The following is a 23,077-nucleotide window of genomic DNA, read 5'->3' as shown; positions in this document are numbered from 1 at the left end:
ACTCACTCCAGTATTCTTGCCTGGAGAGTCCCATGGACAGAGGAACCTGGCAGGCACAGTTCATAGCGTCGCACAGAGTTGGACAAGACTAAAGCGACTTCCGAAAGCCCCTAAAGGGCTTCCCTGGTGGCTCAGACGGTAAAGCGTCTGTCTGCAATGCAGGAGACCTGGGTTCGATCCCTGGTTTGTGAAGATCCCCTGGAGAAAGAAATAGCAGCCCACTCCAGTACTCTTGCCTGGAAAATCCCATGGGTGGAGGAGCCTGGTAGGCTGCAGTCCATGAGGTCCCTGGGAGTCGGACATGACTGAGAGACTTCACTTTCCCTTTTCACTTTCATGCATTGGAGAGGGAAATGGCAACCCACTCTAGTGTTCTTGCCTGGAGAATCCCAGGGACAGCGGAGCCTGGTGGGCTGCCGTCTATGGGGTCGCACAGAGTTGGACATGACTGAAGTGAGTTAGCAGCAGCAGCAGCAGTATCAGTAATATTAATTTTTTTTAAAAAAGAAAATTAGATGCACAGAGTAAGAAAGGAATTTGGAACCAATTTCACATCCAGTTTAGTAATGTCGAGGATGGAGTGTACACAAGGTTCCCCACCTTGTCTGAGCTTTTTAAGAAAGCCACCGTCAGCACCCCACAAGAAATAGGTGGTCAGAAGCCCCCTCCATTCCTGGAAACTGAGTGGTACCCTTTGAAATACTGCCTGGAAGTCCCCATGGCTTGACTGAAAATCACTGCTTTTCTCATGAATTCCTTCTCTTTAGTAGCCAATGAAACTCTGGGCTGCTTCCATGGACATTTAAGTTCTTTTCTCCCCCACACTCCTCCAAGTTCTCCATGCCACCCAGGGCCTCACTCCTCATCTGCACTCTGCTGTTTGAATGTTCCCTGTATACTCTATGTGCACTCAGAGGAATGTTCCCCGCACACTCCATGCACACTCAGAGGCACGTGTATGGGCAAGTACAAAGGAATAGGAAGTTGGTGCAACTCACACCAGGTGCAGGAGTGAGAGGTGTAAGAGAAAAATACTGAGATCTGAAGCTTAACTTTTCTTTAGTGTTTCTAATACCACCAAGAAGCTGAGAATGCTGATTTATCTATGTTCCCCAGATGATATGAACCAATATTTACTTTGACTGTTATACACATAGCACATCTGTACTCAGCACTTGCCAGCTGGGAGCCCTTGGCAAGCTACTAGTTTGTGAGCTTCAATTTTCTCCTATGTATCTTGTGGAGCACAGTATTGATGGGATGATTAGACAGATTATGCATGTAGAGCAGGTCTAACCCAGGGGAAGTGCTCAGCAAAATGGACTACTGGTTTTTACCATTGTTAGTATTAGTACACCAGTGTTCCCAAGTACATCTCAGTTCTTGGCTTAACTGTCTGTATTTTATTGTTTTTGAGTTATAAAGATATTTTAAAGAACAGATTAAAGTGAATTCCTCAGCTGTCCAATGGTTACAACTCCATGCTCTCTCTGGCACGGACATGGGTTTAATAAGGAAAAAAACAGATTAAAGCACATAAAAATAAAAAAAGTAGAACCCAAATTTCCATACCATTAGCAAATCCGATTGTCTGCATTTTCCATGCTGCTGTTCAGTCCTTATCCATACATATATGTAGTTTTTCTCCTAGTCGCAATCATTACGAAGGGAACTACTTGGGTGTATGTAATTTTTTTCACTAGTGTTATACCCTGAAATATATTTCAGTTGCCTGAATTTTAAAGGTGCAAGTACCAATAGCTGGCCTGAATGTTAGTTTTGTCATCTACAGTAAGTGACATAGTTCTTTATGTTTAGATACCGCTTTGCAATTTTTCATATATGCATTTTTATTTAACATGGTAATCTTGGAAGATTATAATAATGGAATATGAATTACTATAAATAACACTCCTAAGTGCTTACTATGTGCCAAGTATTCTCATCATTATTATCCCTGTTTGACTCTCAGGGAAGCCAAGTGTCTCAGTCTCACAAATCCAGTGAAACATTGAAATGAGTCTAAAGATCCAGATCCTCTAGCTACTACTCCAGTCTTCTTTCCAATTTACCAATTTACCCCCTTCCAGGAAATCCTGCTTGTTGGTCATTAAATCTGGAGCGCTCTCAGTGTAAACAACTGTTTGTTGGTTCCTATAAAACAAAAGTCAAATTAAACCTAGGAACTCTTTTGAACAAGAAAAACGGGTTTAGGAAGCTTCATTGAGGCCTTCTCAATGGGCCTTACAGATGGTAATAAGAACAATTAAGAATATCAACCAAAAACTTGAAAAAAAAAAAAACAAAAAAGCTATTATTTCAATGAGGTAAAAAAATTGTTTTTTTCTTTTAAAAAAGGAGTTACCACAAATGAATTAAACAAATTCTTTGGAAGGTTACTTAGAATGAGATAAATAAGATAGACTTTTATGTGATTAAAACAAGATTTGATATTACTATACTATCTAAAGTTGGCTTTCCTGGTAGCTCAGACTGTAAAGAATCTGCTTGCCAATGCCTGAGTTAGTTAGTTCCCTGGGGCCGAAAGATCCGCTGGAGAAGGGAATGGCAGCCCACTCCAGTGTTCTTGCCTGGAGAATCCCACGGTTAGAGGAGCCTGGCAGGTTACAGTCCATGGGGGCACAAAGAGTGAGACACGACTGAGCAACTAACACACTTTCAGATCCTTTATGGCATACAGTCCCTCTGGGCACTTTTAAAGTTTGCCTTGGCCACACATCTTGGGCACTTATGTTGCCAGGATTAGTTGGTCTAACCTGTAGGCACTTATGGTAGCATTTATCGTCCTGAATCTTTTAGACAAGTACAACCCCAGTGAGTAAACCAAGAGCAGAAAAACCAAGCATGTCAGCAGGAAATCTAAGTGGAATGGTCTACCCTTCATTTTAAATATGAATGCTCTTTCTGTGGGTATCTTTTCTACATTTCTTTATCTAGGGGCACACTAAGTCCAAATATCATCAGGTCAAGAGTTCTTTCTATGTGCAGTCTTTTCTTCTGGCATTATTAAAACCTCACTAACCAGCTGCTGCTGCTGCTACTGCTAAGTCGTGTCAGTCATGTCTGACTCTGTGCCACCCCATAGACGGCAGCCCACCAGGCTCCGCCGTCCCTGGGATTCTCCAGGCAAGAACACTGGAGTGGGTTGCCATTTCCTTCTCCAATGCATGAAAGTGAAAAGGGAAAGTGAAGTCGCTCAGTCGTGTCCGACTCTTTGCGACCCCATGGACTGCAGCCTACCAGGCTGCTCCGCCCATGGGATTTTTCAGGCAAGAGTACTGGAGTGGGCTGCCATTGCCTTCTCCTAACCAGCACTTCAATCCAATTATTCTAGTAGTAGTAGTATTCTAGTATGGATGTGAGAATTGGACCATAAAAAAGCTGAGCACTGAAGAATTGATGCTTTTCAACTGTGGTGTTGGAGTAGACTCTTGAGAGTCCCCTGGACTGCAGGGAGATCAAACTAGTCAACCCTAAAGGAAATCAACCCTGAATACTCACTGGAAGGACTGATGCTGAAGATGAAGCTCCAATACCTGATGTGAAGAACTGACTCATTGGAAAAGACCCTGATACTGGGAAAGATTGAAGGCAGGAGAAGGGGACAACAGAGGATGAGATGGTTGGATGGCATCACTGACTTGATGGACATAAGTTTGAGCAAGCTCTGGGAGTTGGTGATGGACAGGGAAGCTTGGTGTGCTGCAGTCCATGGGGTCACAAAGAGTCAGACACAACTGAGTGACTGAACTGAACCAGCATCTGTCAGTCTTGTTTAAAAGGTTCTAGACAGGGACTTAGAGTTGTGATTGCTATTAACATAAAGTCAAAGTTAACTGCTACGGCATGGTGTAAAAACATGACAAATCTGTTCACTGACGTTCATCCCTGTCTCCTTTGGTGAGATGTTCTTTACTTCTTTACTTGCATCCTTCCTGTACTATTCTTGTTTCCTGAGGTATTCACCTACCCACAACTACCTACTTTATTAACTGTCTAGTTGAAATTTAAAAAAATAACTATTAGCAAGGTGAAAAGACAGCCTTCAGAATGGGAGAAAATAATAGCAAATGAAGCAACCGACAAACAACTAATCTCAAAATATACAAGCAACTCCTACAGCTCAACTCCAGAAAATAAACGACCCAATCAAAAAATGGGCAAAGAACTAAATAGACATTTCTCCAAAAAAGACATACAGATGGCCAACAAACACATGAAAAGATGCTCAACATCACTCATTATCAGAGAAATGCAAATCAAAACCACTATGAGGTACCATTTCACACCAGTCAGAATGGCTGCGATCAAAAGTCTACAAATAATAAATGCTGGAGAGGGTGTGGAGAAAAGGGAACCCTCTTACACTGTTGGTGGGAATGCAAACTAGTACAGCCACTATGGAGAACAGTGTGGAGATTCCTTAAAAAACTGGAAATAGAACTGCCTTATGATCCAGCAATCCCACTGCTGGGCATACACACTGAGGAAACCCGAAGGGAAAGAGACACGTGTACCCCAATGTTCATCGCAGCACTGTTTATAATAGCCAAGACATGGAAGCAACCTAGATGTCCATCAGCAGATGAATGGATAAAGAAAGCTGTGGTACATATACACAATGGAGTATTACTCAGCCATTAAAAAGAATACATTTGAATTAGTTCTAATGAGGTGGATGAAACTGGAGCCTATTATACAGAGTGAAGTAAGCCAGAAGGAAAACCATAAATACAGTATACTAACGCATATATGGAATTTAGAAAGATGGTAACAATAACCCGGTGTACGAGACAGCAAAAGAGACACTGATGTATAGAACAGTCTTATGGACTCTGTGGGAGAGGAGAGGGTGGGAAGATTTGGGAGAATGGCAATGAAACATGTAAAGTATCATGTGGGAAACGAGTTGCCAGTCCAGGTTCGATGCATGATGCTGGATGCTTGGGGCTGGTGCACTGGGACGGCCCAGAGGGATGGTATGGGAGGGAGGAGGGAGGAGGTTCGGGATGGGGAACACATGTATACCTGTGGCGGATTCATTTTGATATTTGGCAAAACTAATACAATTATGTAAAGTTTAAAATAAAATAAAATTGGAGGAAAAAAAAAATAAAAATAAATAAATAAAAAAATTCTGTAAGTGCCATCACAAAGACATTCCCATGGGAGCATCACATGTGCCCATTTTCCTATTAATATAACTACATTAAAGTGCCATTCAAGTTCTTTAGACTCTCTCTGTGTGGGTGCCTAAAGTATCTTATTCATTCACTCAACACATGAATTAAGTATTAGCATTGCTAAAATTATAGACACAGTGACTAATGCCCAGAGGAAGATATATAAAATAGCATAAATTCAAAAAGGAGACATAACTTCTAAAACTAAAATGCTTACAAGTATTTGGCCTTGTAAGATCCTCAGAAACTGGAAATTTTAGATTTTATCTTTTGTTTGTAATTTACCTTTGGTTGATCTCTCTTACGAGATTGAGAGATTGTCCTATTAAATCCATCAGACTTTTTGAACTTACTAATTTGAAAAAGATAAATGTGGTACTTTTATAGCAATAGAATATATTAAAATGATGCATTAAGTATGAATTCTCTTAATACTGCTATAATTAGGAATTATTTTATGCTTCAAACAAGCGTTAGTTTCTATATATTCTTTGTTTCTAAATTTACCCCAAATTCTGCAATCCAGGTTCTATGAATTCCATTTTAAAATTCAAGAAATTGAGATTTAATGAGTGACTTGAAACACTGATCTCAAAATTGATATCAAAGAGTAATTCAATTTTTCTTTATGAACTGGTATAAAGAAAACCACCACCTGTTTATTAACTGGTTGTATTTTGTTTCCTTGGGTATATTTTTTAGGTCCTTCCCCCCTTTCTTTCCCTTTCCTTTCTTCCCTTTCTCCCTCCCTCCTTCTCTTCCTAAATGCATATAAGATACATGACAAGGATGGCAATTATAAATAAAAATAATAACTACAAACACATGTACAAGTGATTCAGCTTAAAAACAGCTCTATCAACAACTTCACTGACTCTCAACCTACTGCGATGGCTTTCTGGGGAGTTTCCGAAGACACGTTAATAGAGAAGGAAAATGATAGTATCTTAGTCTGTTTGCACTGCTGTAACAAAATAAACACCACAGCTGAATAGCTTTTAAACAATAGACATTTGCTTCTCACAGTTCTGGAGTCTAGTTTCAGAGAGGGCTATGACTGAATTGACATTACCCAATGATGATATGACAGTTTTTGTGATCTCATGAATTCCCTATGTTAGAGTTCCACACTTTTCTACTTGAAAATCTGGGTGGACTTAGGCAAAAGGGGTGAGTTCATGGCTACATCAGTCTGTTTCACCTTTGCCCCCCTGTCTCTTATACTTTCCATCCTGCTCTCTGCTCAGGGAGGCTGACCTGTATGGAATTTATCAATGATCTATTATCTAAGATTGCACATAAAATACATGACGTAGAGTTAATATTTGAATTTCACGTAAATAACAAAATCTTAGTATGTCCTATACAGTATTTAGGATCTATGAAAAATTCACTTGTTGTTAATCTGAAATTGGAATTTACCTATGTGTCCCGCACTTTTAATTTGCTTAGTTGGGTAACCCTACTTCCATCCTTTTTGGTTTTTGGCTGAGATCCTCCCCTGGGGAACGTCAACAGGAGACCGACCCATGGGAGGTAGGAGAGGGAGTCCAAAACATGTACTTTCCTGCCCCTGTCTGTGTGAGTTCCTTCACTGAAGCCCACTGCTCCTTGTAAAGAGACTTATTCCATGGGACTCTCCTTCCAGGCTCCAGGGACCAGTTTTTCCCCTTGATCCTGAGAGATGGAGATAGCTCTACTGGTGTTCACGGTTTTGTGTTACTGTACCATCCCTGGGATCACCTCAAATCTCATCATAGCTTTGTAGATAGTCTCTTTGTAAATTAACCCTCCTTAAATTATCTTACCAAAAGAGCACCGACTAGACCGAAGTCAAGGTATTTCCAAAAAATTGATTCTGTTGCAGAGTGAAACATAAATAGAATTTAATTTTACAATTTCTTGGTTTCCCTTTGGATCTATTGGAGTCCTTGATATGTTTAGCCAGAGGATGTGTCTCCATCCTCATGGAACTTAAGATCTAATACAGACATCGAATAGGAAGGAGACCAACTTCAGTTCATCTCCAAAGGAAGGTAACTTTTCCAGTGAGGCTCAGAAAGGTTAATAGGAAATTTAAAGCATATTTTCCAAAGATTTACCACCAGAACATGCCAGAACCCTAGTTCTCATGAGGTTCACTTTCTAGGCACCATTCTAGCCAAGATTTATTGAGCATATACTATAAGTCAGGTGTTGTTCTTAGTACTTTTCATGTATTTACTAATTTAGTCCTCTCTAAACTCTGTGATGCAGGTACAGATATTAAAACTATTTTCCAGCTAAACAATTTAAGCAGAGAAAGGTTATTTTCCCAAGTAGTTTCACAAGCAGGACAAGTGGTGGGACCAGAGTTTGTGTCCATTTAGATAGGCTCCGGAGCTCACATGCCCACCCATCATGACTCAGGGTCATGTCCTGCTCCAAATGAGGGCTGCTCTTAATTCTTGTTGCCTGATATGGGTATCTGGAGCAGTAGTCTGCCTGGTGTTGGGCAAAGGGTCTGTCTTTTGTGCAATGAGATGCTGAGCAAGCCCACTTATGGCTGCTCCCGGAGTTCGTCTGCACAGGTGATGGATGGTCTCTAGTTTGCCGAGAACAGCAACAGCTGAGGGCCTTGTTTTCCTCTGGCTTTTCAGAGGAGTTGGTTGGCCTGTTGCCTCCAACTCTCCCAGCAAGACTTCACCCTCCAAGCTTATTCTTCAGAAATTGGCTACAGTGAATCTTCTACCTCCCTCCCTTCAACTCCTAAAAGTCACCATGTTATGGGAACTTTGAATTTTTCTCTGAACCTCAATTATTCCCATTCCAACATAGAGAGAACATTTTCTTTCTAACGATACGAGACCATCCAATTAAGGAAGGTAGTTAGAACAGGGAAAAGGAGAAGGATGTAAGAGGGAGAGATGTAGAAACAAATTAAATTATTAGTATTATTGTTTTCAGATAGCATAGTTGTCTACCTGAAAAGCACAAGGGAACTAATTTAAAGACTATTAAAATCATTAGAAGATAAACAAGGTCCTACTGTATAGCAAGGGAACTATATTCAAAAGCCTTTAATAACCATAATGGAAAAGACTATGAAAAAGAATGTGTGTGTGTGTGTGTGTGTTGTGTGTGTATCTGAATCACTTTGCTGTACACCAGAAACTAACACAACACTGTAAATCAACTACAATAAAAAAAAAAATGGTGTTGGGAAAGTTGAACAGCAGCATGTAAATAAGTGAAGTTAGAACACACTCATTCACCAAACACAAAAATAAACTCAATATGGCTTAAAGGCATAAACAGAAGGCATGACACCATGAAACTCCTAGAAAACATCATAGCAAAAAATTCTCTGACATAATTTGTACCAATGTTTTCTTAGGTCAGTCTCCTAAGGCAATAGAAATAAAAACAAAAATTAACAAATGGGACCTAATCAAACTTACAAACTCTTGCACAGCAAGTGAAAGTGAAAGTCACTCACTCGTGTCCAGCTCTTTTTGACCCCATGGACTATACAGATCATGGAATTCTCCAGGCCAGAATACTGGAGCGGGCAGTCTTTCTCTTCTCCAGGGGATCTTCCCAACCCAGAGATCGAACCCAGATCTCCTGCACTGCAGGCGGATTCTTTACCAGAGGAGCCACAAGGGAAGCCCTTTGCACAGCAAAGGAAACTATAAACGAAACAAAAAGACGACTTACAGAATGGGAGAAAATATTTGCAAACGATGCAACTGACAAAGGCTTAATTTACAAAGTATACCAAGAGCTCATATAACTTGACAACAACAACAACAAAAAAACCAAGCAGCCCAATCAAAGAATGGGCAGAAGACCTAAACAGACATTTCTCCAAAGAAGAAATACAAGGGCTAATAGGCACATGAAAAGATGCTCAACATAGCTAATTATTGCAGAAATGCAAATCAAAACCATAGTGAGGTATTACCTCACACAGGTCAGAATGGCCACCAATAAAAATCCACAAATACATGCTGGAAAGAGTGTGGAAAAAAGGAACCTGCTTATACCGTTGGTGGGAATGTTAGTTGGTGCAGCCACTATGGAAAACAGTATGGAGGTTCCTCAGAAAGCTAAAAGTAGAGCGACCATATGATCCAGCAAGTGGGCATATATCCAGACAAAACACTAATTCAAAAAGATACATGCACCCCTGTGTTCATAGCAGCACTACTCACAGTAGCCAAGACACAGGAACAACCTGAATGTCTATCAATACATGAATGGATAAAGGAGATGTGGCACATATATGAATGGAATACACCTCAGTCATAAAAAAGAATGAAATGATGCCATTTGCAGCAACATGGATGGACCTAGAGGTGATCATACTAAGTGAAGTAAGTCAGAAAAAGACAAATGCCAGTATCACTTCTATGTGGGATCCGAACTATGACACGAATGAACCTATCTTTGAAACAGAAACAGAACCATGGACACAGAGAGCAGACTGGTGATTGCCCAGAGGAGGGGGCTGGAGGAGAGATGGAGTGGGAGGTTGGGATTAGCAGATGTGAGCTTTCATATACAGAATGGATAAATAACAAGGTCCTAATGTATAGCACAGAGAACTATATTCAATATCTTATGATAAAACATAGTAGAAAAGAACAAAAAAGAATATACATAGTGGACCTAGTGGTAAAGAATCTGCCTACAATACAGGAGACCCGCACACATACAGCAACAACACTGAAGTTCCTCCATGCCAGACACACACACTAGGCACTTAGTCTATAACTGCTGAAGCAGTAAACAGAGGGCAAAACTAGAGATTTTAATACGTGGTGAGAGGTGTCTTGTTTCTGAATGGGAAGACATATTATCAAATAGATGTTGAGTGTCACCAACATAATTACCAATTTTATTTTCTGTAGTCCAATGTTTGCAATGTTTGAACTCGGACAAGACAATGAACTCTCCTGAGTTTTCATTTCCTTGTCTTTACAATTTAATTCATCCCCATGTGGTTGTCAAAATGACTAAATAATAAAATTGCCTTTGAAAGCTCTATTTATAATGTGGCTAATTATACATACGCTCTTTGGTAAGAGAAGTCAGACCTTGTGCCACAGAAAGGGGTCATTCTGTGGATCCACACTAAGGTCCTGTTCTTTCCTGCCAGGACTCAGGCACTCACGCATGCTGCCACGACCCCCACGGCTGCACGGGCAGCCAGGAAAACAGGCGTCAGATTTGGGCTCCTTGATGCTGCTTAGAATGACCAGGTAGAACATGTGTTCAGTTTGAGGACCGCCTCGGGGATCTTTGTGCTTTGATGTGCTGCTCTTTCAGCCTCCTCGTGAGTGACAATGGCAGAACATCCTGCAGGCGACGACCCACCCCATGCACATTAAAAGAGAATTGTGACCCACCCCTGCCCAGAGTCACAACGGGCTTCCCTTGTGGCTCAGAATATGCCAGCAACGCTGGAGACCAGGGTTTGATCTCTGGGTTGGGAAAATCCCCTGGAGAAGGGAATGGCAACCCATTCCAGTATTCCTGCCTGGAAAATCCCATGGACAGAGGAGTCTGGTGTCTCCATGGAATCGCAAAGAGTCGGACATGACTGATGAACTAACACTTTCACTTTCTTTTGGAGCTACTGGGTTTAGTAGAAAGCATAGAGGAGTATGACATCACAGGCAGATATTTTTTAACTTTTTAACATAGGGAAAAAAGTGGGCAGAAGAGTTTGAGAGTCCTGTGCAAAGAATCCAACTGGAGTTTACATGGCTCCTAAACTGTGCTACCCACCCACCCTCCTCCAATCTCCATCCTAATTCCTGCTTCAAGATTTAAGATCACTGGGGAGAGCACTTCCTTGGAGTTGGTTGTGAAAAAGCAGCCACCCCTGAAAAGAAATGGAGCACATCAAATGCGGGACTGTTCCAAATTAGTCTTGAAGCTGGGAGCTGATAATGTAAATTACCTTGGTAGGACCACCTAACGGGAGCTTTCTTTGGAAAGTCTATTTTTAACTCAGAGGCCTAGAGCAACAAAGACCCAGCAAGAAGACTGCTCCCGCCTGACAAATGATGGAACGCACACACCCTGGAGTGGGCTTCCCATCCCCTTCCTCCAGCACCACACTGGGAAGGAGGAAGGTACAGCCTAAGGATTAAGGATGTCAGGAAAGGCTGCACAGCCTCAGTTTCTGGCACGGTTGTGAGGATCCCAATTCTTCTCCATTTCAGTGGCAGAATTCTGTATTTTAAGGGATTGGAGAGTGGTAGGGAACTTCTCAGCTGAAGCGCTGTCTAAACACAGTATGCCATCCCAGGACATGATCGGCATGGCGGTTGCCCCTTTCTGCACCTCAGCAGCTTTCCTCACTAGCAAGTGAAGGATGATTCTGTCTTTGCATATTTGTGCTTTCCCAGCCCCTTCACCCTTCCTGTGACCACCTCGCCTCCCACCCTCTGTCCCCCTAAAAGTTAAACAAAGAAAAACCGGTGAAGGAAAACAATACAGGACACCATCTCTTGCCTAAACTATTAAAACCAACTCCCAGATGGTTTTTCTTTTTCTTGTCCTGCTCATTCTTCTGAAAAAGTGCCGAAGGGATATTTCCAAAACAAACTGACTGTGAACCCCTTGTAAGTCCACAAGCTCTTCCAAGGAAGTAATCATCTTTGTGCCCTTGGCTCTGGACCTAGCGCCTGGCACACGGTAGATGCGGAACCAATGTTTGCTTAATTGGGACAGAACTGAAAGTCTGTCATTCATTAACATGCATGACCAAGCTTTCTCCTCAACCTGAGTGGAGGTCTTGTGTGGCTCCCCACTTCCACCAAATTCCCACAGGCTGCATGACCTCACAGCTAGTCCATAAAACACATTGTTCTACAAGTGATTCCCTGGCAAGAAACTGGAATTACCTAACAAGGCATTAGTGGAAAGACTCAAGCTGGAAAACCTTTGAGTCCTGTGTTATAGCCTTCCACTAACCCATGGGAGGTGCTCTGCTGAACAACCCATATGTCAAAGGTGTGCCTTAAAGGCTCTTCTTCTAAATTGCTAATATTAGACATTTTATGACAAACAAAGCAGTAATTTCATATAGTTCAATATATTTATTAAAAGCCCACTAAATGCTGAGGCTTTAAGGGATATAGAGGGAGAATAGGCAGACCCATTTCTGCCTTCATGGACTTGAAAAGCCTCACATATAGCATGTGCCCTGAGCTCTGTGACACTGGACTGCCAGGTGCCCAGGAGAACATAACGGAAGGCGAGCAGAAGGGAGCCCTATGGCAGGACCTGCTACCTTGCCAAAACCCATATTCTCCTCTTATTCCTGGGAATACAGCAGGACGAGACTACCCCATCTCTCTTGCAGTCAGGCATGGCCCTGTGACTGATGATGGAATGTGCAAAGATGTGATGTGTGCTGATGTTCAGTTTAGCCCATAAAACCACCCATATACACTCCTCTGTGCTCTTACTCTGATCCAGCTGCCTGGGCTGGAGGTCATCATGGTGATCTTGGAAGCCACGTGTTGAAGGAGTTGATAACTACATGAGCCTGTGTACTTGAATGATCCTGCCTTGCATGGCTACATGAGAGAGACACACAGTTCTACTGGGTTTGAGCCATTTTTGTGCTGAAGTCTGTTTGTTATACATAGCAGCTAGATTTACCCTAATAATACAAGAGACTATTTAGTTTAAGTCAGAAGAGGCCTGGTGGAAGTAACGTTTGAGTTGGGACCTGAAAGATGAACTAAGGTTACCTGGGCCATGCCTGAAGGGCAAAGTTAGAAGCCTGCAGGATCGTGTCTGTAAAAGTGCTGAGGAAGGATCTGGGGAGTGGAAGGGAGTTCACTAAAGTTGGGAAGCAGGTGGCCTGAAATACACTCAGAGCAGAAGGCTGAGGCCAGATTCCACAGGATCTTTCAGTGGTATTAAGGATTTTCAATGATATTAAGAGTTTTTTTCTGAGGGAAGAGCAGGAACCCTCGAAGGAGTTGAACCAGAGAAGTGACCTATTGCTCAGCTACAAGTAAGCATTTTGTGGAAACATACATGTAACACTGTCCCCTTGGTGGCTCTGGTCCCTGATACTTGCCCTTGCATATAGTTCCCGAACCCTGAGAAAGAGTGTGCTTGTGAAAATGAAACACAGTCAAATTACTTTCTCCTCCTTCACCAGTTCCTCCTCTCTTCTGCCTTGCAGCTTGAGATTTGTGAAATTTTAAAGCAAAGGAATAAGGAATTACTTCCTTAGACAGACAGAGGATCAAGTCCAAGAAGGCAGAAGTGTTTCTGCCTTTCTTTGGTGTTTCTGCATTCTCAAATTTCCTTATCTTAGTCTTATTCCTAGAGTATACTTCCTCCACTTCTAGTGTCCAGTATAGGAACACAGTATTTGTTTAGTTTTTCAATAATTTAATAACAAAAATTTGGAGAGGGCCCACTTTGTGCCAAGAACTGTCTTAGCCTCTAGAATTGATATAACGGTGAATGGAGGAGGCAAAATTCACATTTTGTGAATTTTACATTTTAGGGTATGATATGGACAATGAGAAATATCATGCCATCATGCCAGTCAGTATAAATATTGTGGGAAAAAATAAAACAAGGACGCAACCAAAGAGGGGCTGCTATTCTACTAATATATAGATTTGCCAGGGAAGGGTTTTATTTGGAAATAACATTTGACTCAAGACCTGAGTGAAATGAGAAAGTAAGCCATGGCAATACCTGGAGGAAGAATCGTAGAGAAAGAGGGAGAAGCAAAGGTGAAATTCCCTGGATGGGAGTGTCTGGCATACATGAAGTTCATGAGTGTGTCAGGGAAAGAGATGGTCAAAGAGATCCCTAACTGAACCATTCTTATTTCAGGCAACACTGCACCTCGCTGAGGACCAACATCAGAGGCTTACCACTTTAGGACAGTGTTAAAGGGGCACAGACTTTACCAAAATAATCCAGTCAGTCACTAGACAAAAAAAAATCAAATAATAATAATAGGTTCAAGAAGGGGTACCGATATCCAGCCACAGTTGTTACAATATTTTATCAGAAATATCTAGTTTCCAACAAAATTTATAAGGAAAGCAAAGAAATAGGAAAATATGATCCATATATCATAAAAATGCAGGCAATGGAAACTGCTTCTAAAAGGGACCAGATGTCATATAAAAAAACTTCAAAGTAGCCATTATAAATATGTTAGAGAACCAAAGAAAAGAATGTTTAAAGGAGTAAAAGATGGTAGGATGATAATGTTCCACCAAACAGGAAATATCAATAATGAGACAGAAATCATATTAAAGGGCAAAGTGAAGCTTCTTAAATTGAAAAGTAGGGTAAGTGAAATAAAAAATTCACTTGAGGGACTCAACAATAGATGTCAACTGTCAGAAGAAAGAATTAGCAGACTTGAGGATAGAGCAATAGAAATTATATAATCTGAAGAAGAGAAAAAAATAATAAAAATAAACAGAGCCTCAGAGAAACACTAGTGCATTAAGTATGCTGACATGTATACGATAATACCAGAAATAGGGAAGTTGAAAACAGTAGAAAAAATACTGATGAAATAATGGGGATGAAAACACCCCAAATTTATGGGAAAACGCTAACTTAAACATCTAGGAAGCTCAACAAACTTAAAGTAGAATAAATGTGCAAAGAGACACAAATAGATACATCATAGCCAAAATGCTGAAACCCAAAGACAAGATCTGGAAAAGCATTAGGAGAAAAATGATAAATTATTAACAAGGGAACCCAATGAGATTAACATTTGACTTCTCAGTAGAAACAATAGAGATCATAAGGCAGTGGAGTAACAGTATTCAAAGTGCTGGAGGAAAAAAACCTGTCAGTCAAGAACCCTAGGATTCATGAAAACTAGAAAACTAAGATCATGGCATCTGGGCCCATCACTTCATGGGAAATAGATGGGGAGACAGTGGAAACAGTGTCAGATTTTATTTTTGGGGGCTCCAAAATCACTGCAGATGGTGATTGCAGCCAATTAAAATTAAAAGACGCTTACTCCTTGGAAGGAAAGTTATGACCAACCTAGATAGTATATTGAAAAGCAGAGATATTACTTTGCCAACAAGGGTCCATCTAGTCAAGGCTATGGTTTTTCCAGTAGTCATGTATGGATGTGAGAGTTGGACTGTGAAGAAAGCTGAGCACCGAAGAATTGATGCTTTTTTACTGTGGTGTTGGAGAAGACTCTTGAGAGTCCCTTGGACTGCAAGGAGATCCAACCAGTCCATTCTGAAGGAGATCTGTCCTGGATATTCATTGGAAGGACTGATGCTAAAGCTGAAACTCCAATACTTTGGCCACCTCATGTGAAGAGTTGACTCATTGGAAAAGACTCTGATGCTGGGAGGGATTGGGGGCAGGAGGAGAAGGGGATGACAGAGGATGAGATGGCTGGATGGCATCACCGACTCGATGGACGTGAGTTTGAGTGAACTCCGGGAGTTGGTGATGGACAGGGAAGCCTGGCGTGCTGCGATTCATGGGGTCACAGAGAGTCGGACATGACTGAGCGACTGAACTGAACTGAACTGAACTGAGGAGTGATGTTACCAACATTTAACGACATAGGTTGTTCCTACCTCACTCCTCCTCACAATAAGAACAAGTAACAACTATTCAAGAACATTTTCACCACTGAGAGACTCATAGAACGTGAAGCTGAGGCTGAAGCACTGCCCTGCACCACAGAGACCAAGATAGACAGAGTTGGAAGGGTAAGAGAAGTGGTTATCTCCAGGCTGGATGTCGAACATTGAAGCACATCTCCAGCGAGAAGCTCATGTAGCCAGGTGGTTGTTTACAAGAAGGAAAGACAAAACTAAAGAGCCTTCCTGAAATGTATTACTTTCCAGTCAGGTAGACCTGAAAAGTGCTGTGAATAAGCTGCAGAGAGCAGGCTGGGGGCTGCTCAGCTCTTTAATTTTCAGTTGGTTTGTGGTCTAGACTGCAAAACAGATTGCTGGAAGGCATTTGTAATGCATTTCCCATGGCCCTTGCTGGGACTCTGGGAGAGAAAACTGACACTTTTCAGGACACTGCTTTGTGGTAGGTACTGGGCTAAATTCATGAGTCCAATTTTAAAGAGAAGAAGACTGAAACTGAGAATGTTCAAATGGTGTACCTAAGGACAGACAGCTAAGAAAACCAAAGGCAAGGTTTATACCAAGGCCCAAAGCCCCCTGATATTTCTACCAAACCATAGTCTTCTTTTATAGATTAGGTAAAGTTAAAAAGCAAACCAAGCTTATTTCTTCAAATCTGTCCCCAGATGTCTGTTCTGTAGAGGAACTATATTTTCTCAGGCAAAACCCATTGTGTGAAAATACTGAACATAAAGCAGAGGTTGGCAAACTCTTTTATAAAGGGCAAAACAGTAAATGTTTTAGGTTTTGTGAAGCTTACCATCTCTTATCCTAACTACTCACTCTGCTGCTATGCTGTGAAGGCTGCCTTATGGCAGATAATATGTAAACAAACAGGTGTGACTGTATGCCAGTGAAACTTAAGGACACTGAAATTGGAATTTCATATAATTTTCACTTGTCATGGTATTTATTTCTTTCCATGCCTCTCAACCATTAAAACAGCTTTTCTTAACTCCTGGACTGTACAAAAACAGGATGAAGGATTTGGTTTGGTGTGCAGGCCATAGTTTGTATGAACAAGTTCTGTTCCGAGAGTGAATTCATGAGTCCAATTTGTTCTAAGTCCAACAAAATTAGCCTAGGTACCTAAGTAACACAACCACTATTAAAGTACTGTAATAGACTTATAATATTTCTCACACAAATAATATATAAAAACAAAAAATAAAGAAAACATTTTTAATCTTGCGGTAAAAAGTGAAAGTGAAATTCGCTCAGTCGTGTCTGACTCTTTGTGACCCCATGGACTACATAGTCCATGGAATTCTCCAGGCCAGAATACTGGAGTGGGTAGCCTTTCCCTTCTCCAGGGGATCTTCCCAACCCAGGCATTGAACCCAGGTCTCCCACATTGCAGGCGGATTCTTTACCAGCTAAGCCACAAGGGAAACCCAAGAATACTGGAGTGGGTAGGCGATCCCTTCTGCAGCAGATCTTCCCAACCCAAGAATCAACCCAGGGTCTCCTGCATTGCAGGCAGACTCTTTACCAACTAAGCTATCAGGGAAGCCACAATCCTGCGGTGTGGTACCTTGGAAAGTACAGTGATACAGTACAACAGCTGGCATACAGGTGCTGGCATCCAGCAAACAGGAGAGAGGAGTTACTGACTGGGGGAGGGAGAGGAGGCGGGAGAAGGTAGGGCTCAAGGATCATCAGCAATAGGAGACACAGGGCAAGCTGCTGTAAAGATTCTATACTCTTGCACTCTAAATAGTGCTCTACACTGAAGCACAACCACTTGTAGAGGAGTTGTGCACGTGGCAATGTGCGCCAGACACGGGAACTAACTTGTGTGACTGGACATGTGAATGAATGTTCACACCTTTGAAAGTTCACAACTTGAAGGTTTATAAGTAGGGAACTTACTACACACACACACACACACACACACACACACACACACACACACACTGTTTGATGGTACTCTGATCATTAAATTCCTTGAATCTAGAGGCTCTTTCTCATGCTGAATTTCATTTTTAACACAACACACAGTGCTGAAATAGCAGTGTTTCAGAATATGTAGAGGAGATACAGAACATGATATCAACAGTAGGAAACAAATGACAAGCACCAAGAATAAAAACGAGATGTGCTGAACTTCTAGAACACAGGTGGTTATGCACAGGTAATGTATTTATCAGTTTGTTGAAACAATACCAGGTTTCTGCGTTTAATTTAAAACAGTCTCAAATAGGATTTTATAGGATTAATTTTTAGAGCAATCATTCAAAGATTGAATAGAGACTCTTGTTAAATGAGTATAAGAGAAAAAAGCCTTTTATGGGATTCAATTATTTTGCTGTTTGGATAGTAACTTTGGAGTAGACTTCATGGTTAAAGGAGAAAAAGAAGGAATGAGTTTTACAAATGATTGAGTGACAAGGGTTGTCTCTGGTTGGAAAACCATTTCTCATATTTCATGTTCAAAGAATTGAATTAATGAAAATAACACCTAGCATTTGTGTAATATTTCATTATTTACCAAAAAAGCTTCCCCATATGGCATCTTATTTAATTCATGTATTGATAAATGCTTTGCTGAAGTGGGTGTTTCACTAGCTTAATAATGGAAACTGAGGTTTGTAAAATTTAAGCGATTTTCAAGTTCACTTAAGAACTTGTATTTAGAACTGGAACTCAAATATTTTCCGATTCTTAGTTGACTGTCCTTTGGGATGTTGCTGGTATTGCATGAAAAAGAAAGTTCTATAACCAAACTATTTGGAAAATGCTGAGATAAACCGGTGTCTGCCTCAGGACTCCCCAGAACCTTTCATTAACTAACATGAAATGCAAATTCCCAAAAGGAGAACATAGGAGGTGGTGTTTCCCAAATTTATTTGGTTCTAGAATCCTTTCTAGAAACAGTGATGAAGGCCCTGTGTTTCATGTGGCCCTGAATAAGAATTAAGATTGGGCAAATTACCTAAACCTCCCTACATCCCTGTGTCCTTGTCTATAAATGGAGGGATAATGATAGCTTTTCCAAAGGGTGGTTGTGAGGGTTCAAAGAGTTGATGCACTTGGACCAGTGTCTGCTATATGTAATTGCTTAATTACAACTAATTGCTGAATTACACATAATTGTTTGATAGCCACATATACATCTGGCACACATATCAGCAAATCCAATCTCTCTTTAAAGATGAAGAGCAATCCAGGGAAGTGAAATGATTCTCTCAAGGTCATGAGGCCAGCAAGAGGGAGCTGGAACACAGACAAGTCTTCTAAACCCAAGGGCACAGTTTTATTTATCAAAACAAGAAAAATGAAACCATATATCCATTTTGACATCCAGGTCCAAATGAAAACTGGAAGATCATGGTCCTTACCTGAAATTTTTAAAAAGAGATAAAATAAACATCGGAGTATCTGGCGAGAGAGGGATGTCTGGCTGGTACTTTTGCTCACTTTCTGTCTGAGGGATGCATTTTCCTCTTTGATGAGATTGATCTGTAACTCCCTGCACTGCTAAACCACTGATCTCAATTTAACTATACAACTTGGGAGAGCTGGAGCTCTGCCATTTTCCCAGAAAATGATTAAGACCAACTCTAAGAATATTGTGAACTTTATCAGGAAAATCAATTCCTCTAACAAGGAAGTGAATCACTATTGATTTTTTTTCCTCTCTAATTGGACTCCGAGCCCCGATAGCTTTTCATAAGTGGTGGCAGCTTGCTTTCAGCAAATGCGTTTTTCACTCAGCAGTGGAGCATAGCATGCTCTCCAACACCTGTGACATTCTTTTTCTTTCTCTAATTTGTATTCCAACTTGAAGGTGAACATGGAAGCTTTCAGACACCTGCTATTCACAGCAACATGATGTTCATGAGACTTCTGTTGCCCTAAATGGACATTTTCTGTGTTCCTGTAATATGTAGATACATGGGGGTGGTGGAAAGGGCTTGGTACAATGCAGATGATGCACAATGAGAAAATGGCTAAGATGTAACTAAGGTGACTGGTGAAGCAGCAAGCCATACACTCTCAATCCAAGATGCCTTTAGGAATGTGCCCCATAATTTACGATATTTGAATTATTTAAAGTACAAAAAAGGAAAGTTTCCGAATTATTTTTATCAGGTGGATACACATTTTTTAAAAACTCTGCCAAAGATAGCACAATAGAAAAAAACCAAACTACAGACCAAATCGAGTTATAAATATTCATGCAAATGTCTTAAAGTACAAGTGTATTCCAGTGTACTTGCTGTGTCTGATGCTTAGGAGATGTAGTAATGGTCAAGTTGCAGTGCCTGTCCTCAAGTAGCCTAAATTTAGACTGGGGTTTCAAACCAGAAAAATGATTTTACTACACAGTCAGGTAAGATAAGGACAACTGCAGATGACCCGTAGATTGCTAGGAAGGCTCAAAGGAAAGCAATTGGTAATATTTGGTTTGGGCATATGAATAACAATTTGGAAGAGCTGTTCTTTGAGTTGAGGGGTGAAGAAAATCATGGCTAAAGGTCTCAGTTCTGCCCTTGTTCTGCCAAGTCCAAATCCCAAGTCTGGGACTTAATTATTTTATGCTATTTAATTGATGTATCTTCAGATGTGGGCTCATCTCTAGAGTCTGGGTACCTTGAATGATACAGGGACATAGTAGGTTATTCTTGTTGGGACATATAACTTTCCTCAGGTAACTGTAATAGATAGCAAACATGACCAAAATTGTTTGTAGCATCTCCCATCAAGAAGTGGAATCTGAGACTTCCCTGGCTGTCCAGTGGCTAAGACTCTGTGTTCCCAATGCAGGGGGCCCTGGTTCAATCCTTGGTCAGGGAACTGGATCCCACACACCACAACTAATACCTGGAGCATCCCCCAAAATAAAAAAAGTAAATATTATAAAAGAAGCAAAATCTGTTCCCTTACCCCTTGAATCTGGGTTGGCTTTCCATTGACTTGGATTAGCAATGTGATGAAAACGGCAGTGTACCGGTTTCATGCCTGGTCTTCAAGAGGTCTTACATTTCCACTTACGGTTCTTTTTTTGTGTTTTTTTGTTTTGCTAACGTTTGTATTTATTTTTTAATAGGATTACAGAGCTGGAAAGGGCCTTGGGGATCTCGTCCTCACTTTTTAAAAAAAATTTTATACTGGAGTATAGTTGTTTACAATGTGGTGTTTGTGTCAGCTGTCCTGCCACTTGATTCAATTATACATAGAGATGCTGCTGCTAAGTCACTTCAGTCGTGTCCGACTCTGTGCGACCCCATAGACGGCAGCCCACCAGGCTCCCCCGTCCCTGGGATTCTCCAGGCAAGAACACTGGAGCAGGTTGCCATTTCCTTCTCCAATGCATGAAAGTGAGAAGTGAAAGTGAAGTCGCTCAGTCGTGTCCGACCCTCAGCGACCCCATGGACTGCAGCCTTCCAGGCTCCTCCATCCATGGGATTTTCCAGGCAAGAGTATTGGAGTGGGGTGCCATCGCCTTCTCCGATACATAGAGATATATCTGTTCTTTTTTTTTTTTACTCTTTTCCCATATAGTTTATTACAGTGTTGAGTAGAAGTCCCTATGCAATACAGTAGATCCTTGACTCTATTTTTATATAAAAATATGGAACACTTTCCAAATTTGCATGTCATCCTTGTGCAGGAGTCATGCTAATTTTCCCGTATGGTTCCAACTTTAGTATATATGCTGCCAAAGCAAGCACTCGTCCTCATTCTTTTAAACTTGTGAGAATCTTCTAAATTATAACCAATGCTCTTATGACAATTTCACATACACACTTCCTAGCCATAATTTGGTGCAGGCTCTTTTAAATTTCTGGAACTGTCCAGCATTCCCTTTCATTGAGGAGAAATTCACTGATTTTTAAAAGATTTATATGTTATTGAGGTACATAAGTTTCATGTGTACAATACTATATTTCTACCTCCATATATTTTAGTTTGCTCATCACCAAAAATTTAGTTTCCATACATGACCATACAGTTGATACCCTTTACTTATTTGCCCTATCTCACTCCCCCTCCTCATCTGGTAACCACCATTCTATTCTCTGTATCTATATGTCTGTTTTGATTTTTATTGTTCATTAATTTTCTTCTTTTTTTATATTCCACACATGCATGAAGTCATATGGTATTTGTCTTTTTCTGACTCATTTCACTTAGCAAGGTGACCTCAAGATGCATCCATGTTGTCACAAATGACAAGGTTCATCTTTTTTTGGTGGCTGTCTACTCACTCTTGATGGAGCCACATGAACAAGCCTGCTGGAGGATGAGGCTGGGTAGAGAGGGAACTCAGTCACTCAGTTGTCCCAGCCCAAACCCAAACATGTCAGCCTCACAAGTCAAGCCTGGCTGCTGTCAGAAATTTCCAAAGATTTTCCACCTTTTTGTTCACGAGTACTGACTGCATTTAAAAGCTATTGTGTATTCTCTGAAGTGTTCTAGCTGTGTGTGAGACACAAAGTTGATGGGCTTAAGTGAGCAGTTCTCATTAAGACTGTGAGGCAATCTCATTCACCATTGCAACAAAAAGAATAAAATACCTAGGGATAAACCTACCTAAAGAGACAAAAGACCTGTATGCAGAAAACTATAAGACACTGATGAAAGAAATCAAAGCTGACACAGATGGAGAGATATAACACTGCGAAAATGACTATACTACCCAAAGTAATCCACCAATTCAGTGCAATCTCTATCAAACTGCCAATGACATTTATCATAGAACTAGAACAAAAAATGTCACAATTTGGTAAGGAAACATAAAAGACCCCGAATAGCCAAAGCAATCCTGAGAAAGAAGAGTGGAGCTGGAGGAATAAACCTTCCTGACTTCAGACTATACTACAAACCTACAGTCATTAAGACAGTATGGTACTGACACAAATACAGACACATAGATCAATGGAGCAAGACAGAAAGCCCAGAGTAAACCCATGCACCTTATTTTTGACAAAGGAGGCGTGAATATACAATGGAGAAAAGACAAGCTCTTCAATAAATGGTGCCAGGAAAACTGGACAGCTACATGTAAAAGAATGAAACTAGAACACTTTCTAATGCTTTACACAAAAAATAAACTCAAAATGGATTGAAGATTTAAATGTAAGGCCAGAAACTATTAAAGCTCTTAGAGGAAAACATAGGCAGTACTCTTTGACGTCCATCACAGCAAGATCCTCTTTGACCCACCTCCTAGAGTAATGCAAGTAAAAACAA

The 23,077-nt window shown here is 40.9% G+C and overlaps 1 protein-coding gene and 1 non-coding gene across 4 annotated transcripts in view; both read right to left on the bottom strand.

The window, feature by feature from the left end:
• The window catches only part of STAC (SH3 and cysteine rich domain), a 355,507-nt gene that overhangs the window by 131,739 nt on the left and 200,691 nt on the right, over positions 1–23,077 (bottom strand). The window lies entirely within an intron of this gene.
• LOC133235802 (U6 spliceosomal RNA) lies at positions 21,450–21,555 on the bottom strand. Its single transcript, XR_009732666.1, has one exon. It is a non-coding gene; the product is annotated as a U6 spliceosomal RNA (small nuclear RNA).

Source organism: Bos javanicus, chromosome 22, assembly GCF_032452875.1.
Source record: "Bos javanicus breed banteng chromosome 22, ARS-OSU_banteng_1.0, whole genome shotgun sequence".
NCBI lineage: Eukaryota > Metazoa > Chordata > Mammalia > Artiodactyla > Bovidae > Bos > Bos javanicus.
The sequence above is the reverse complement of the archived record's forward strand: the minus strand, read 5'-3'. Positions and strand labels throughout refer to the sequence as shown.